The 13,867-nt window shown below is 44.7% G+C and overlaps 1 long non-coding RNA gene across 1 annotated transcript; it reads right to left on the reverse strand.

Moving 5' to 3' along the window:
- Positions 1-3,202: 3,202 nt before the first annotated feature.
- On the reverse strand, positions 3,203-13,581 carry LOC118472101 (uncharacterized). The gene is made up of 3 exons (XR_004849694.1): positions 12,396-13,581; positions 5,168-11,469; positions 3,203-4,242 (listed from the first exon to the last, which is right to left on the reverse strand). It is a non-coding gene; the product is annotated as an uncharacterized lncRNA (long non-coding RNA).
- Between the last annotated feature and the right edge of the window lie 286 nt (positions 13,582-13,867).

A 13,867-nucleotide genomic window follows, 5' to 3' on the forward strand; every position in this document is an offset into this window, starting at 1 on the left:
TCAACGGACTTACCTCCTTTGTTGAGGTCGGTGTGTCCGTCGGTCCCCATCGGAGTCTTTGCGGGCTTGGCGTCCTTCATCCCAAACCGCTTTAGCAGATCTTGCGTGTACTTCGTTTGGGAGATGAAGGTGCCGTCCTTGAGTTGCTTCACTTGGAACCCAAGGAAATAGTTCAACTCGCCCATCATTGACATCTCGAATTTCTGCATCATCACCCTGCTAAACTCTTCACAAGACTTTTTATTAGTAGAACCAAATATTATGTCATCTACATAAATTTGGCACACAAAAAGATCACTGTCACAAGTCTTAGTGAAAAGAGTCGGATCGGCTTTCCCAACATTGAAAGCATTAGCAATTAAGAAATCTCTAAGGCATTCATACCATGCTCTTGGGGCTTGCTTAAGTCCATAGAGCGCCTTAGAGAGCTTACACACATGGTCGGGGTACCGTTCATCCTCGAAACCAGGGGGTTGCTCCACGTACACCTCCTCCTTTATTGGCCCGTTGAGGAAAGCACTCTTCACATCCATTTGAAACAACCTGAAAGAATGGTGAGCGGCATATGCTAGCAAGATACGAATTGATTCTAGCCTAGCTACAGTAGCAAACGTCTCCTCAAAGTCCAAACCTGCGACTTGGGAATAACCTTTTGCCACAAGTCGAGCCTTGTTCCTCGTCACCACCCCGTGCTCGTCCTGTTTGTTGCGGAACACCCACTTGGTTCCCACAACATTTTGCTTGGGACGAGGCACCAGTGTCCAAACTTCATTGCGCTTGAAGTTGTTGAGTTCCTCCTGCATGGCCAATACCCAATCCGGATCTAGCAAGGCCTCTTCTACCCTGAAGGGCTCAATGGAAGAGACAAAGGAGTAATGTTCACAAAAATTAACCAATCGAGACCGAGTAGTTACTCCCTTGCTAATATCACCCAGAATTTGGTCGACGGGATGATCCCTTTGGATCGTCGCTCGAACTTGGGTTGGAGGTGCCTGAGGTGCTTCTTCCTCTTCAACTTGAACATCTTGTGCTCCCCCTTGATCATGCGCCTCCATTTGAGGTACCTGTTCGTCATTTTGGGTTGGGGGATGCACCATAGTTGAGGAAGAAGGTTGATCTCGTTCATCTTGTTCCTGTGGCCGCACTTCTCCAATCGCCATGGTTCGTATAGCGGCTGTCGGAACATCTTCTTCATCTACATCATCACAATCAACAACTTGCTCTCTTGGAGAGCCATTAGTCTCATCAAATACAACATCGCTAGAGACTTCAACCAAACCCGATGATTTGTTGAAGACTCTATACGCCTTTGTATTTGAGTCATAACCTAACAAAAACCCTTCTACAGCTTTGGGAGCAAACTTAGAATTTCTACCCTTCTTCACTAGAATGTAGCACTTGCTCCCAAATACACGAAAGTAAGATACATTGGGTTTGTTACCGGTTAGAAGCTCATACGAAGTCTTCTTGAGGAGGCGATGAAGGTAGACCCTGTTGATGGCGTGGCAAGCCGTGTTCACAGCTTCCGACCAAAACCGCTCGAGGGTCTTGTATTCTCCAAGCATCGTCCTTGCCATATCGATTAGCGTCCTGTTCTTCCTCTCTACCACACCATTTTGCTGTGGTGTGTAGGGAGCGGAGAACTCGTGCTTGATCCCTTCCTCCTCAAGGAACTCCTCCACTTGAAGGTTCTTGAACTCGGACCCGTTGTCGCTCCTTATCTTCTTCACCTTGAGCTCAAACTCATTTTGAGCTCTCCTGAGGAAACGCTTCAGGGTCCCTTGGGTTTCAGACTTATCCTGCAAAAAGAACACCCAAGTGAAGCGGGAAAAGTCATCAACAATAACTAAACCATACTTACTTCCTCCTATGCTCAGATAGGCGACGGGTCCGAAGAGGTCCATATGTAGCAACTCCAGCGGTCTTGAGGTGGTCATCACATTCTTGCTGTGATGTGCTCCTCCCACTTGTTTACCTGCTTGACAAGCTGCACAAGGTCTATCTTTTTCGAATTGCACGTTGGTCAAACCTATCACGTGTTCTCCCTTTAGTAGCTTGTGAAGGTTCTTCATCCCCACATGTGCTAAGCGGCGATGCCACAGCCAGCCCATGCTAGTCTTAGCTATTAAGCATGCATCTAGACCGGCCTCTTCTTTTGCAAAATCAACTAAATAAAGTTTGCCGTCTAATACACCCTTAAAAGCTAGTGAACCATCACTTCTTCTGAAGACAGACACATCTACATTTGTAAATAGACAGTTATATCCCATATTGCATAATTGACTAACCGATAGCAAATTATATCCAAGAGACTCTACTAAAAACACATTAGAGATAGAGTGCTCATTAGAAATTGCAATTTTACCTAACCCTTTTACCTTGCCTTGATTCCCATCACCGAATATAATTGAATCTTGGGAGTCCTTATTCTTGACGTAGGAGGTGAACATCTTCTTCTCCCCCGTCATATGGTTTGTGCATCCGCTGTCGATAATCCAGCTTGAACCCCCGGATGCATAAACCTGCAAGGCAAATTTAGGCTTGGGTCTTAGGTACCCAACTCATGTTGGGTCCTACAAGGTTAGTGCAAATATCCTTAGGGACCCAAATGCAAGTTTTGTCTCCCTTGCATTTTGCCCCTAACTTCCTAGCAACTATTTTCCTATCCTTTCTACAAATAGCAAAGGAAGCATTTAACGTACAATAAATTGTAGAAGGTTCATTCACTACTTTCCTAGGAGCATGAATAATATTCTTTCTAGGCACATGATGAATAGCATTTCTCCTAGACATATTTCTACCATGCATATAGGAAGAACTAGAAGCAAACATGGCATGAGAGTTAAAATCATCATAAGCATTATAATTCCTATAAGCATTTCTAGTTTGTCTCTTATCATGGTACATAAACGCATGGTTCTTTTGCACACTACTAGCCATAGGGGCCTTTTGTCACACCCGGTTTTAAAGGACAAAGCCGGGTGCATCTCATACATGCGCCAAAGAAGACAACATATATAATCACAGAGTGTATAGAGATAAATGTCACAATAATCAGAGTATTTATTACATAGCGGAAGTCTTACAAAATAAGAGATAAATATCGCAGGATCTAACATCCATCCTTAGCGCCAGAAAGCTGACTGGGAGACGCCACCTAGATCGAATCGAACTCCTCATTACTTGACTCCACTTGAACCACCTGTTCTTCTCCTGTGGGGGGGTGTGAGACAGCAAGAGTGAGCTCACATACGTTCATAGCTCAACAAGTCGTGGGGAATAATGTGCATGAACTCACCAAAGGTGGGAGTTCATGAAGTGTAAGGCTGATCAATGAAATAGAGGCTGAGGCTGAGCATTGCTTTTATAAGTTGGTCAAAATTTTATTAGCAATTACTAGGTGTAAGTAAATACCAAACCTTAATAATAATAAAGAAAGTAATAATAAAATAATCCCAAATGCGATGCAAATGTCCAATTAAATTTAAGTTCCATAAATTAATCATGTGAGGGTCCGAGCCGCTCATGACCGTGAGCACGGCTAGTATACTAGTTTTACACTCTGCAGAGGTTGTGCATCTTTACCCACAAGTCATGTTACCCATCTGCCAAGAGATGACCAATCCCATACACCTCTACCGAGGAGGCGAGGCAGGGTAACACTACGAGGCCTTTACAAAGTTCCACTAGCTTCAGAAATCCCGCTACAGTTTATAGGAAGCTCCAATGCAGGGTTCTTGCCTGACCGCCATCGCAGCAAAATCAACCCAAGGACCTCCCTACACTGACCACTCCCCTACTGCCCTTGCCCCTTTCGGGTAAGGAAGACCTCCACTAGCTTTTCTAGTTAATCAGCCAAGGGCGTCCCATTATACCCTTGTGGTAGCACTGTTTTCCCGGGTGGTCGCTCCATGTTCCCATTAACATAATGATCTTAACATGAACAGTAATAATAAAAGAGAATAAAAGAGTAATTATGAATAAAGTATCTTCATACCCAAATCCACATAAAGCAATAGCAGGTACTACCCAAAGAAATATTTCAGTGGTAAACAAGGTATAAAGATAGCCAAAACTAGGGTAACCTATTAGGTCCCATCAAAATTAACCTATGCAGATCATTATAATTAATAAGAACATGGCTGGGAAAAGTAAGTGATCAAGGGCACAACTTGCCTTCTACGAGCTCCTGCTCAGCTACCTCTACTTGCTGAACCTCAGTTTCCACAGTGGCTTGCTCGTCTACTCGCATCAACACAATACATACATAGTATAGCAAAAATTAACATTGCACTAAACATGTAAATAAAATACACAGTAAAAATCTACACATTAAAATGAAATCATAGGAACTGGAATCACTAAATTTGGAGTTATAGAATTCAAGTTATGAATTTCTTAAGGTTTAATGTGCTTGAAATAGGATTAAATGATAAATTAATTTTCTTACTGCTTTCATGTCAAAACAGAGGCACTAAATGATAGAGAATATTATTACAAAATTTTAGAAATTGGGATGGTTCAATTTGGAGCAAAAATGGAATTTCTATGAATTTTACAAGTTTCTAGATTTGTTTTTGTATTAAAAATGAATTTCTATAAATATTTCTCTGTTTTTAAACATCTCTGGACTGGGCCTCGAATTCCAGAAAGCTCAGGGGCTACGATATAAATTTTTCCTAGACACAGCTTAACCCACTGATGCATGGCGAGCTGAATATGAAGCACCCCGAGGACTCTTACGCAAGATGCGCTGGCTGAAGGGGTACGGTGCAGATCTAGCCGCCCGATTAGAAATGGAGGGCTCAGATTAGATCTAGGTTTCGCATGAACCGGTATGAAGCAGCTACCACCAGATCAGGAATCAACGGCCGCAAATCGACCACGCTACCAGATACTGCCTGCCATCAGATCGATAACATACGACACTGATTTAATCTCGCGAATGGATACGCTCTCTTCTAATCGCACCCGTCCGAATTGGATCGGACGGTAACCATACCTTCTCCTTTCACTAGCCAGCCCGAGGCGGCGCCAGGAGCTCTCCACGGCGGAGACTCACCGGCGCACCGCCAAATTCGCCTGTTCTGGCGACATCGTTCTCATCGTGGTGCGCAAAAAAAAAAACGAAATTGAAGCAAGTTCAATTACAAAGGGGGTGCCTCACCGGAGGGTTAAGCGATGGCCGAGCGGGTTCACGACGGAGGGTAACTTGGTGTAGTTTCACACCTCCGGCGAGCAATCTCCACTACTCCCACGGCGCCCCGCGTGCGCGAGTCCCTTCACCAGCACCCATCTCGGCCACCCTCCCAGTCACCAAGGTCCCGCTCGATGTGGCCGGCCACGCCTTCGCGGCGGCGCTTTCCCCACTACTCTCTGTTTAGCGGTGGCGAGTCCATGGACGCGGAGCTCTCGGGGACTGGTTCAAAGGAAGGTAGGGGCACGGTCACAAGCGATTAAAGGCTTATAGCGGAGGAAGGACGGGCTTGCGGGGTTGGCCGCAACGGCCACAGCGAGCTCCAAGGCGGCAACTGCGGCATGCAACCGGATGCCCGAGGATACGGTTGACCCCCAACAACCGCAACGACGGGACCGCAGGGAAATCGCGGCTCATGCGGACGCCAAAGTGCGGCACCGAGTCCCTTACCAAGACAGCGGGAGAAGAAGAGGGAGATGATAGACTCGACCGGTGGGTCCCATCCCGAAGCCTTCCTGCGCGCGGCGAGTGGCACCAGGTAGCGACTAAGACGGACGATCTGCGCGCCTGCTTGACCGGATAAGAAGGGAGGTGGAGGATCTGACTAGTGGATCCCAGTAGCCAGCAGGGTGCTTCCTCAACAGACCATGCCGAATCCCGCGGGCGCGCGCGGCATGCGCGGCGGAGTTCAGTCCTTGCGGCATGGTGAAGGAGACGCACCTGACTGCGATACCCCACCAGCCGGTGAGAGTGATACGAGCACGCGCGTCAGAAGAGCCTGACCAGTGGGCCATCGGGCAAAGATCGTGTGTACGTGAGGGAGCTGGGCTGCACCGTATTTGGCGTATGAGTCTGGTACAGCCGTGAACTAGAAGATTTTGGTGAATTCAGACCCATACGCAGCGACCAAGACCCATACGCAGCTCGTTCGTGAGGACTTCTGGTGGCTTGCATGCTGAGCTCATCATGATGAAAGGGGTGACGCAAGCTCCGGCAAGGAGAATAAAGAATTGGTAAAAAAAAAACTACATGTGATGGCACTCGATCATGGAGTGGGCTGCACGAAGGGCTGGGCCGCCAACTGCATTATGGTAAGCTTCTCTTGTTTTTTTTATTTTGTTTTTTCTTTCTTTTTCTAATATTTATTTATTTTTATTTTTTTCAACTCAAATTCAATTTTAAGTATAAGTTTTACGACTGTAAAATTATATGCACAAGCAATAAAACTTCAGCATGATGCATAGCTTATTGATGTGTTTTTATCTAATTTGTTTTTACTTTAAACATGACTATTCTTATGATATAATGAGTAGATGGCCAAACAAGTAACGAGATCAACTCCTTTCTTATGTTCTACAATTTGGGTATTACAAATCCTACCCCCCTTAAAACAAATCTCGTCCTCGAGATTTAGGAAGAACTAGGGAAAAGATGGGGGAAATCTATGTGAAGCTCTTTTTCTCTCTCTCAAGTAGCTTCATCTTCTCCATAATGACTCCATTGTACTTGGCACACCTTTATCACCTTATTTCTTGTAACTCGAGTCAAGGTGTCAAGAACCTTAATAGGGTATTCTGTACAAGTCAAATCACCCTGAACACTTAGCTCTTCCATTGGTAACTGTTCCTCGGGGACACGGAGACACTTCTTAAGTTGAGACACATGGAATTCATTATGCACATCAAATAGATTATCAGGTAGCTCGAGTTGATAGGCCATCTCTCCAACTTGCCTAAAAACTCAGAGTGGTCCATTATAGCGAGGGGACAATTTGCCCTTGACTTTGAATCTCCTCATTCCACAAAGTGGTGATACCTTGAGGTACACTTGATCACCTTCCTCAAACTCCAGTGGTCTTCTATTATCTGCGTAGCTCTTTTACCGGGTCTGAGCTACCCTCAAATTCTCTCGAATTATACGAACTTGTTCTTCTGCCTCTTGAATAAGTTTAGGTCCAAAGATCTGTTTCCCTCTAATCTGGTCCAAAATAGAGGAGTACTGCACTTCCTGCCATATATAGCCTCGAACGGTGACATCTTCAGATTGGCCTAGTAACTATTATTATGTGAGAACTCAGCATAAGGTAGACTCTTGTCCCAACTACTACCATGCTGAAGGGCACAAGCTCTCAACACGTCCTCTAAAACTTGATTAGTTCTTTCAGTCAATCCATCAGTTTGAGGATGGTAGGTCAAACTAAAATTCAACTTTGCATCCATATTCTCATGAAAACTTATCCAAAATCTGGGGGTAAACTGTGATCCTTTATCCAAAATGATCTTCTTCGGTACACCGTGTAAACACACAATCCGAGTCATGTATATACTCCGTCAATTGAGATCACTTATAAGTAGTCTTGACCGGAATGAAATTAGCCACTTGGGTCAGTCTATCCACAATAACCCATATAGAATCCTATTCTTTCGAGGTGCGAGGCAATCCAGTAATGAAATCCATACCAATCTCTTCCCACTTCCATTCAGGTATCTTTAATGGATGCAGTAGTCCGGCTGGCCTCTGGTGTTCAGCCTTAACTCTTTGGCACACATCGCACATAGCCACATCTCTCTTTAGTCCATACCACCAATACTTTTGCTTCAAATCCTGATACATCTTAGTACTTCCAGGGTGGATAGAATAAACTGAATCATGTGCCTCCTTCAATATGGTTTCCCGAAGACTATCAATATCGGGAACACAGATCCGATTCTTGAACCATATCGTGCCTTGCTCATCCTCTGTGAATTCCGGGCCTCTACCTTCTGTTATCAGATCCTTGATCTCTTGGATTTTAGCATCACCAACCTGACCTTTACGAATTTCATGCTCCAAGGTAGGTTCCAATTCAATAGTAACTCCTTCCGTATGTGTAACAATTCCCAGGTTGAGCCTCTCAAAATCTTTTGCTAATTCATCAGGTAGCTGGACAACGAAAGCAGAGTTAACATGCTCCTTTCGACTCAAGGCATCTGCAACCAAATTTGCCTTGCCTGGGTGGTAATGAATCTCCAAGTCATAATCCTTAATAAGCTCCAACCAACGGCGTTGCCTAAGGTTGAGATCCTTCTGAGTGAATATGTACTTCAATCTCTTATGATCTGTGTATACTTGGCACTTAGTTCCCATAACGTAGTGTCTCCAAATCTTAAGTGCATGCACAACTGCAGCCAATTCCAAGTCATGAGTGGGGTAGTTCAATTCATGCTTCCGCAACTAACGAGATGCATAGGCGATCACATGTCCTTCTTGCATGAGCACACATCCCAAGCCTTGGCCACATGCATCACAATAAATGTCAAATCCTTTCTGCAGATCTGGCATAACCAATTCTGGTGGCGACATCAATCTCTTCGTTAATTGGTCAAAGCTTTCTTGGCACTTCTCGTCCCACTTAAATTCTCTTCCTTTCTCCAGAAGCGATGTCATAGGCTTGGCAATCTTAGAGAATCCTTCAATAAATCTCTGATAATATCCTACAAGTCCCAAGAAACTTCGGATATCCGTAACTGTAGTGGGTATGCTCCACACCACTATCTCCTTGACTTTAGCAGGATCCACTTATATTCCTCCATTAGAAATGATATGTCCAAGAAAAAGGGCACCTCGCCAACCCAAAAATCGCATTTGCTAAACTTGGCGTAGAGTTGATTATCTCGTAGCTTCTGTAGCACCAATCTCAGATGTTCCTCATGATCATTATCACTCTTGGAATAAATAAGAATATCGTCGATGAAAACCACGACGAATTTGTCCAAATCATGAACACCTTATTCTTCAGATCCATAAAATAGGCTGGTGTATTGGTTAGTCCAAATGACATAACGGTAAACTCATATAAACCATATCGGGTCGAGAAATTCGTCTTGGGAATATCCGATGGCCTAAACTTCATTTGATGGTAACCGGATCGGAGATCAATCTTCGAGAATACTCTAGCACCTCTCATCTGATCAAATAAATCCTCAATACGGGGCAACAGATACTTGTTCTTCACCGTAACATCATTAAGAGATCTATAATCCACACACGTCCGCTGCGATCCATCCTTCTTTTGTACAAATAACACCGGTGCTCCCCAAGGTGAGGAACTCGGACGAATGTACCCTGCCTCTTGTAACTCTGTTAGCTGCTTCTTAAGTTCCTTTAACTCTTCTACAAGCATTCTGTATGGTCGTTTAGAAATAGGGGCAGTTCCAGGTAAAAGATCAATGACAAACTCAACTTCCATATCTGGTGGCATCCCTAATAACTCCTCTGGAAAGACATCCCAAAAATCTCTAACTGCACGAATATTGTTACCCACAAACTTCTCATCTATTAAGAACGCTGCTAGTCTGATGGTGGTAGTTACTGCAACTTCAACTTCAAATCTTTATCCTTTGAAACTGATGAGTTCTACGGTTCCCTTAGCACAGTGTATATACTGCCTTTGCCTTTCTTAACCATGACATACCAAGGATCACGTCTATAGTGCTCTCTTCTAACACTATAGGGGTCGCCCATCTGGGTTAGAAACACAGGGTAAGAAAGGAAGAATTGTAGACAAGGCGAGTAGTTACGAGGAATGTTACTACGGGGGATTTGTTAGCTAAGTAGATTAGTGTGTTATCCACTAAAGCTAATACATTACCTTATGGTGGTACATGCTAAGATGCCCAACTATAATGTTTCAATCAATCAAAGAAGCAAATCAGACATTTATCATCAGAACAATCAACCAACATTTTTAATAGAGAAAATAGTTTTAAATTTTTTTTAGGTCTCCTATCCCTTAAGAAGGTCATAATGGTAGGGATTCCAAGGTATAAAATCCATCTTGTCTCAGAGTAGAAAAGGTAAGAATGGTCAGAGTCGAACAGTAGAAGGTGAGACAGTATCAAGATAAGTATAGAAAGAATCAGAGTAAGGTAAGTAGGTAAGGGTTTTGTCCATTTCTATCTAGGTTTCGTCCTACAGTCAACATTCCTCTGATACCACTTCTGTCACACCCGGTTTTAAAGGACAAAGCCGGGTGCATCTCATACATGCGCCAAAGAAGACAACATATATAATCACAGAGTGTATAGAGATAAATGTCACAATAATCAGAGTATTTATTACATAGCGGAAGTCTTACAAAATAAGAGATAAATATCGCAGGATCTAACATCCATCCTTAGCGCCAGAAAGCTGACTGGGAGACGCCACCTAGATCGAATCGAACTCCTCATTACTTGACTCCACTTGAACCACCTGTTCTTCTCCTGTGGGGGGGTGTGAGACAGCAAGAGTGAGCTCACATACGTTCATAGCTCAACAAGTCGTGGGGAATAATGTGCATGAACTCACCAAAGGTGGGAGTTCATGAAGTGTAAGGCTGATCAATGAAATAGAGGCTGAGGCTGAGCATTGCTTTTATAAGTTGGTCAAAATTTTATTAGCAATTACTAGGTGTAAGTAAATACCAAACCTTAATAATAATAAAGAAAGTAATAATAAAATAATCCCAAATGCGATGCAAATGTCCAATTAAATTTAAGTTCCATAAATTAATCATGTGAGGGTCCGAGCCGCTCATGACCGTGAGCACGGCTAGTATACTAGTTTTACACTCTGCAGAGGTTGTGCATCTTTACCCACAAGTCATGTTACCCATCTGCCAAGAGATGACCAATCCCATACACCTCTACCGAGGAGGCGAGGCAGGGTAACACTACGAGGCCTTTACAAAGTTCCACTAGCTTCAGAAATCCCGCTACAGTTTATAGGAAGCTCCAATGCAGGGTTCTTGCCTGACCGCCATCGCAGCAAAATCAACCCAAGGACCTCCCTACACTGACCACTCCCCTACTGCCCTTGCCCCTTTCGGGTAAGGAAGACCTCCACTAGCTTTTCTAGTTAATCAGCCAAGGGCGTCCCATTATACCCTTGTGGTAGCACTGTTTTCCCGGGTGGTCGCTCCATGTTCCCATTAACATAATGATCTTAACATGAACAGTAATAATAAAAGAGAATAAAAGAGTAATTATGAATAAAGTATCTTCATACCCAAATCCACATAAAGCAATAGCAGGTACTACCCAAAGAAATATTTCAGTGGTAAACAAGGTATAAAGATAGCCAAAACTAGGGTAACCTATTAGGTCCCATCAAAATTAACCTATGCAGATCATTATAATTAATAAGAACATGGCTGGGAAAAGTAAGTGATCAAGGGCACAACTTGCCTTCTACGAGCTCCTGCTCAGCTACCTCTACTTGCTGAACCTCAGTTTCCACAGTGGCTTGCTCGTCTACTCGCATCAACACAATACATACATAGTATAGCAAAAATTAACATTGCACTAAACATGTAAATAAAATACACAGTAAAAATCTACACATTAAAATGAAATCATAGGAACTGGAATCACTAAATTTGGAGTTATAGAATTCAAGTTATGAATTTCTTAAGGTTTAATGTGCTTGAAATAGGATTAAATGATAAATTAATTTTCTTACTGCTTTCATGTCAAAACAGAGGCACTAAATGATAGAGAATATTATTACAAAATTTTAGAAATTGGGATGGTTCAATTTGGAGCAAAAATGGAATTTCTATGAATTTTACAAGTTTCTAGATTTGTTTTTGTATTAAAAATGAATTTCTATAAATATTTCTCTGTTTTTAAACATCTCTGGACTGGGCCTCGAATTCCAGAAAGCTCAGGGGCTACGATATAAATTTTTCCTAGACACAGCTTAACCCACTGATGCATGGCGAGCTGAATATGAAGCACCCCGAGGACTCTTACGCAAGATGCGCTGGCTGAAGGGGTACGGTGCAGATCTAGCCGCCCGATTAGAAATGGAGGGCTCAGATTAGATCTAGGTTTCGCATGAACCGGTATGAAGCAGCTACCACCAGATCAGGAATCAACGGCCGCAAATCGACCACGCTACCAGATACTGCCTGCCATCAGATCGATAACATACGGCACTGATTTAATCTCGCGAATGGATACGCTCTCTTCTAATCGCACCCGTCCGAATTGGATCGGACGGTAACCGTACCTTCTCCTTTCACTAGCCAGCCCGAGGCGGCGCCAGGAGCTCTCCACGGCGGAGACTCACCGGCGCACCGCCAAATTCGCCTGTTCTGGCGACATCGTTCTCATCGTGGTGCGCAAAAAAAAAAAACGAAATTGAAGCAAGTTCAATTACAAAGGGGGTGCCTCACCGGAGGGTTAAGCGATGGCCGAGCGGGTTCACGACGGAGGGTAACTTGGCGTAGTTTCACACCTCCGGCGAGCAATCTCCACTACTCCCACGGCGCCCCGCGTGCGCGAGTCCCTTCACCAGCACCCATCTCGGCCACCCTCCCAGTCACCAAGGTCCCGCTCGATGTGGCCGGCCACGCCTTCGCGGCGGCGCTTTCCCCACTACTCTCTGTTTAGCGGTGGCGAGTCCATGGACGCGGAGCTCTCGGGGACTGGTTCAAAGGAAGGTAGGGGCACGGTCACAAGCGATTAGAGGCTTATAGCGGAGGAAGGACGGGCTTGCGGGGTTGGCCGCAACGGCCACAGCGAGCTCCAAGGCGGCAACTGCGGCATGCAACCGGATGCCCGAGGATACGGTTGACCCCCAACAACCGCAACGACGGGACCGCAGGGAAATCGTGGCTCATGCGGACGCCAAAGTGCGGCACCGAGTCCCTTACCAAGACAGCGGGAGAAGAAGAGGGAGATGATAGACTCGACCGGTGGGTCCCATCCCGAAGCCTTCCTGCGCGCGGCGAGTGGCACCAGGTAGCGACTAAGACGGACGATCTGCGCGCCTGCTTGACCGGATAAGAAGGGAGGTGGAGGATCTGACTAGTGGATCCCAGTAGCCAGCAGGGTGCTTCCTCAACAGACCATGCCGAATCCCGCGGGCGCGCGCAGCATGCGCGGCGGAGTTCAGTCCTTGCGGCATGGTGAAGGAGACGCACCTGACTGCGATACCCCACCAGCCGGTGAGAGTGATACGAGCACGCGCGTCAGAAGAGCCTGACCAGTGGGCCATCGGGCAAAGATCGTGTGTACGTGAGGGAGCTGGGCTGCACCGTATTTGGCGTATGAGTCTGGTACAGCCGTGAACTAGAAGATTTTGGTGAATTCAGACCCATACGCAGCGACCAAGACCCATACGCAGCTCGTTCGTGAGGACTTCTGGTGGCTTGCATGCTGAGCTCATCATGATGAAAGGGGTGATGCAAGCTCCGGCAAGGAGAATAAAGAATTGGTAAAAAAAAACTACATGTGATGGCACTCGATCATGGAGTGGGCTGCACGAAGGGCTGGGCCGCCAACTGCATTATGGTAAGCTTCTCTTGTTTTTTTTATTTTGTTTTTTCTTTCTTTTTCTAATATTTATTTATTTTTATTTTTTTCAACTCAAATTCAATTTCAAGTATAAGTTTTACGACTGTAAAATTATATGCACAAGCAATAAAACTTCAGCATGATGCATAGCTTATTGATGTGTTTTTATCTAATTTGTTTTTACTTTAAACATGACTATTCTTATGATATAATGAGTAGATGGCCAAACAAGTAACGAGATCAACTCCTTTCTTATGTTCTACAATTTGGGTATTACACCTTCCCTTTCTCTTTGGCGGAGATGGGAGCCTTATGGCTTGTTAAGTTCTTGGCTTCCCTCTTGAAGCCA

Source organism: Zea mays, chromosome 5, assembly GCF_902167145.1.
Source record: "Zea mays cultivar B73 chromosome 5, Zm-B73-REFERENCE-NAM-5.0, whole genome shotgun sequence".
NCBI classification, from domain to species: domain Eukaryota; kingdom Viridiplantae; phylum Streptophyta; class Magnoliopsida; order Poales; family Poaceae; genus Zea; species Zea mays.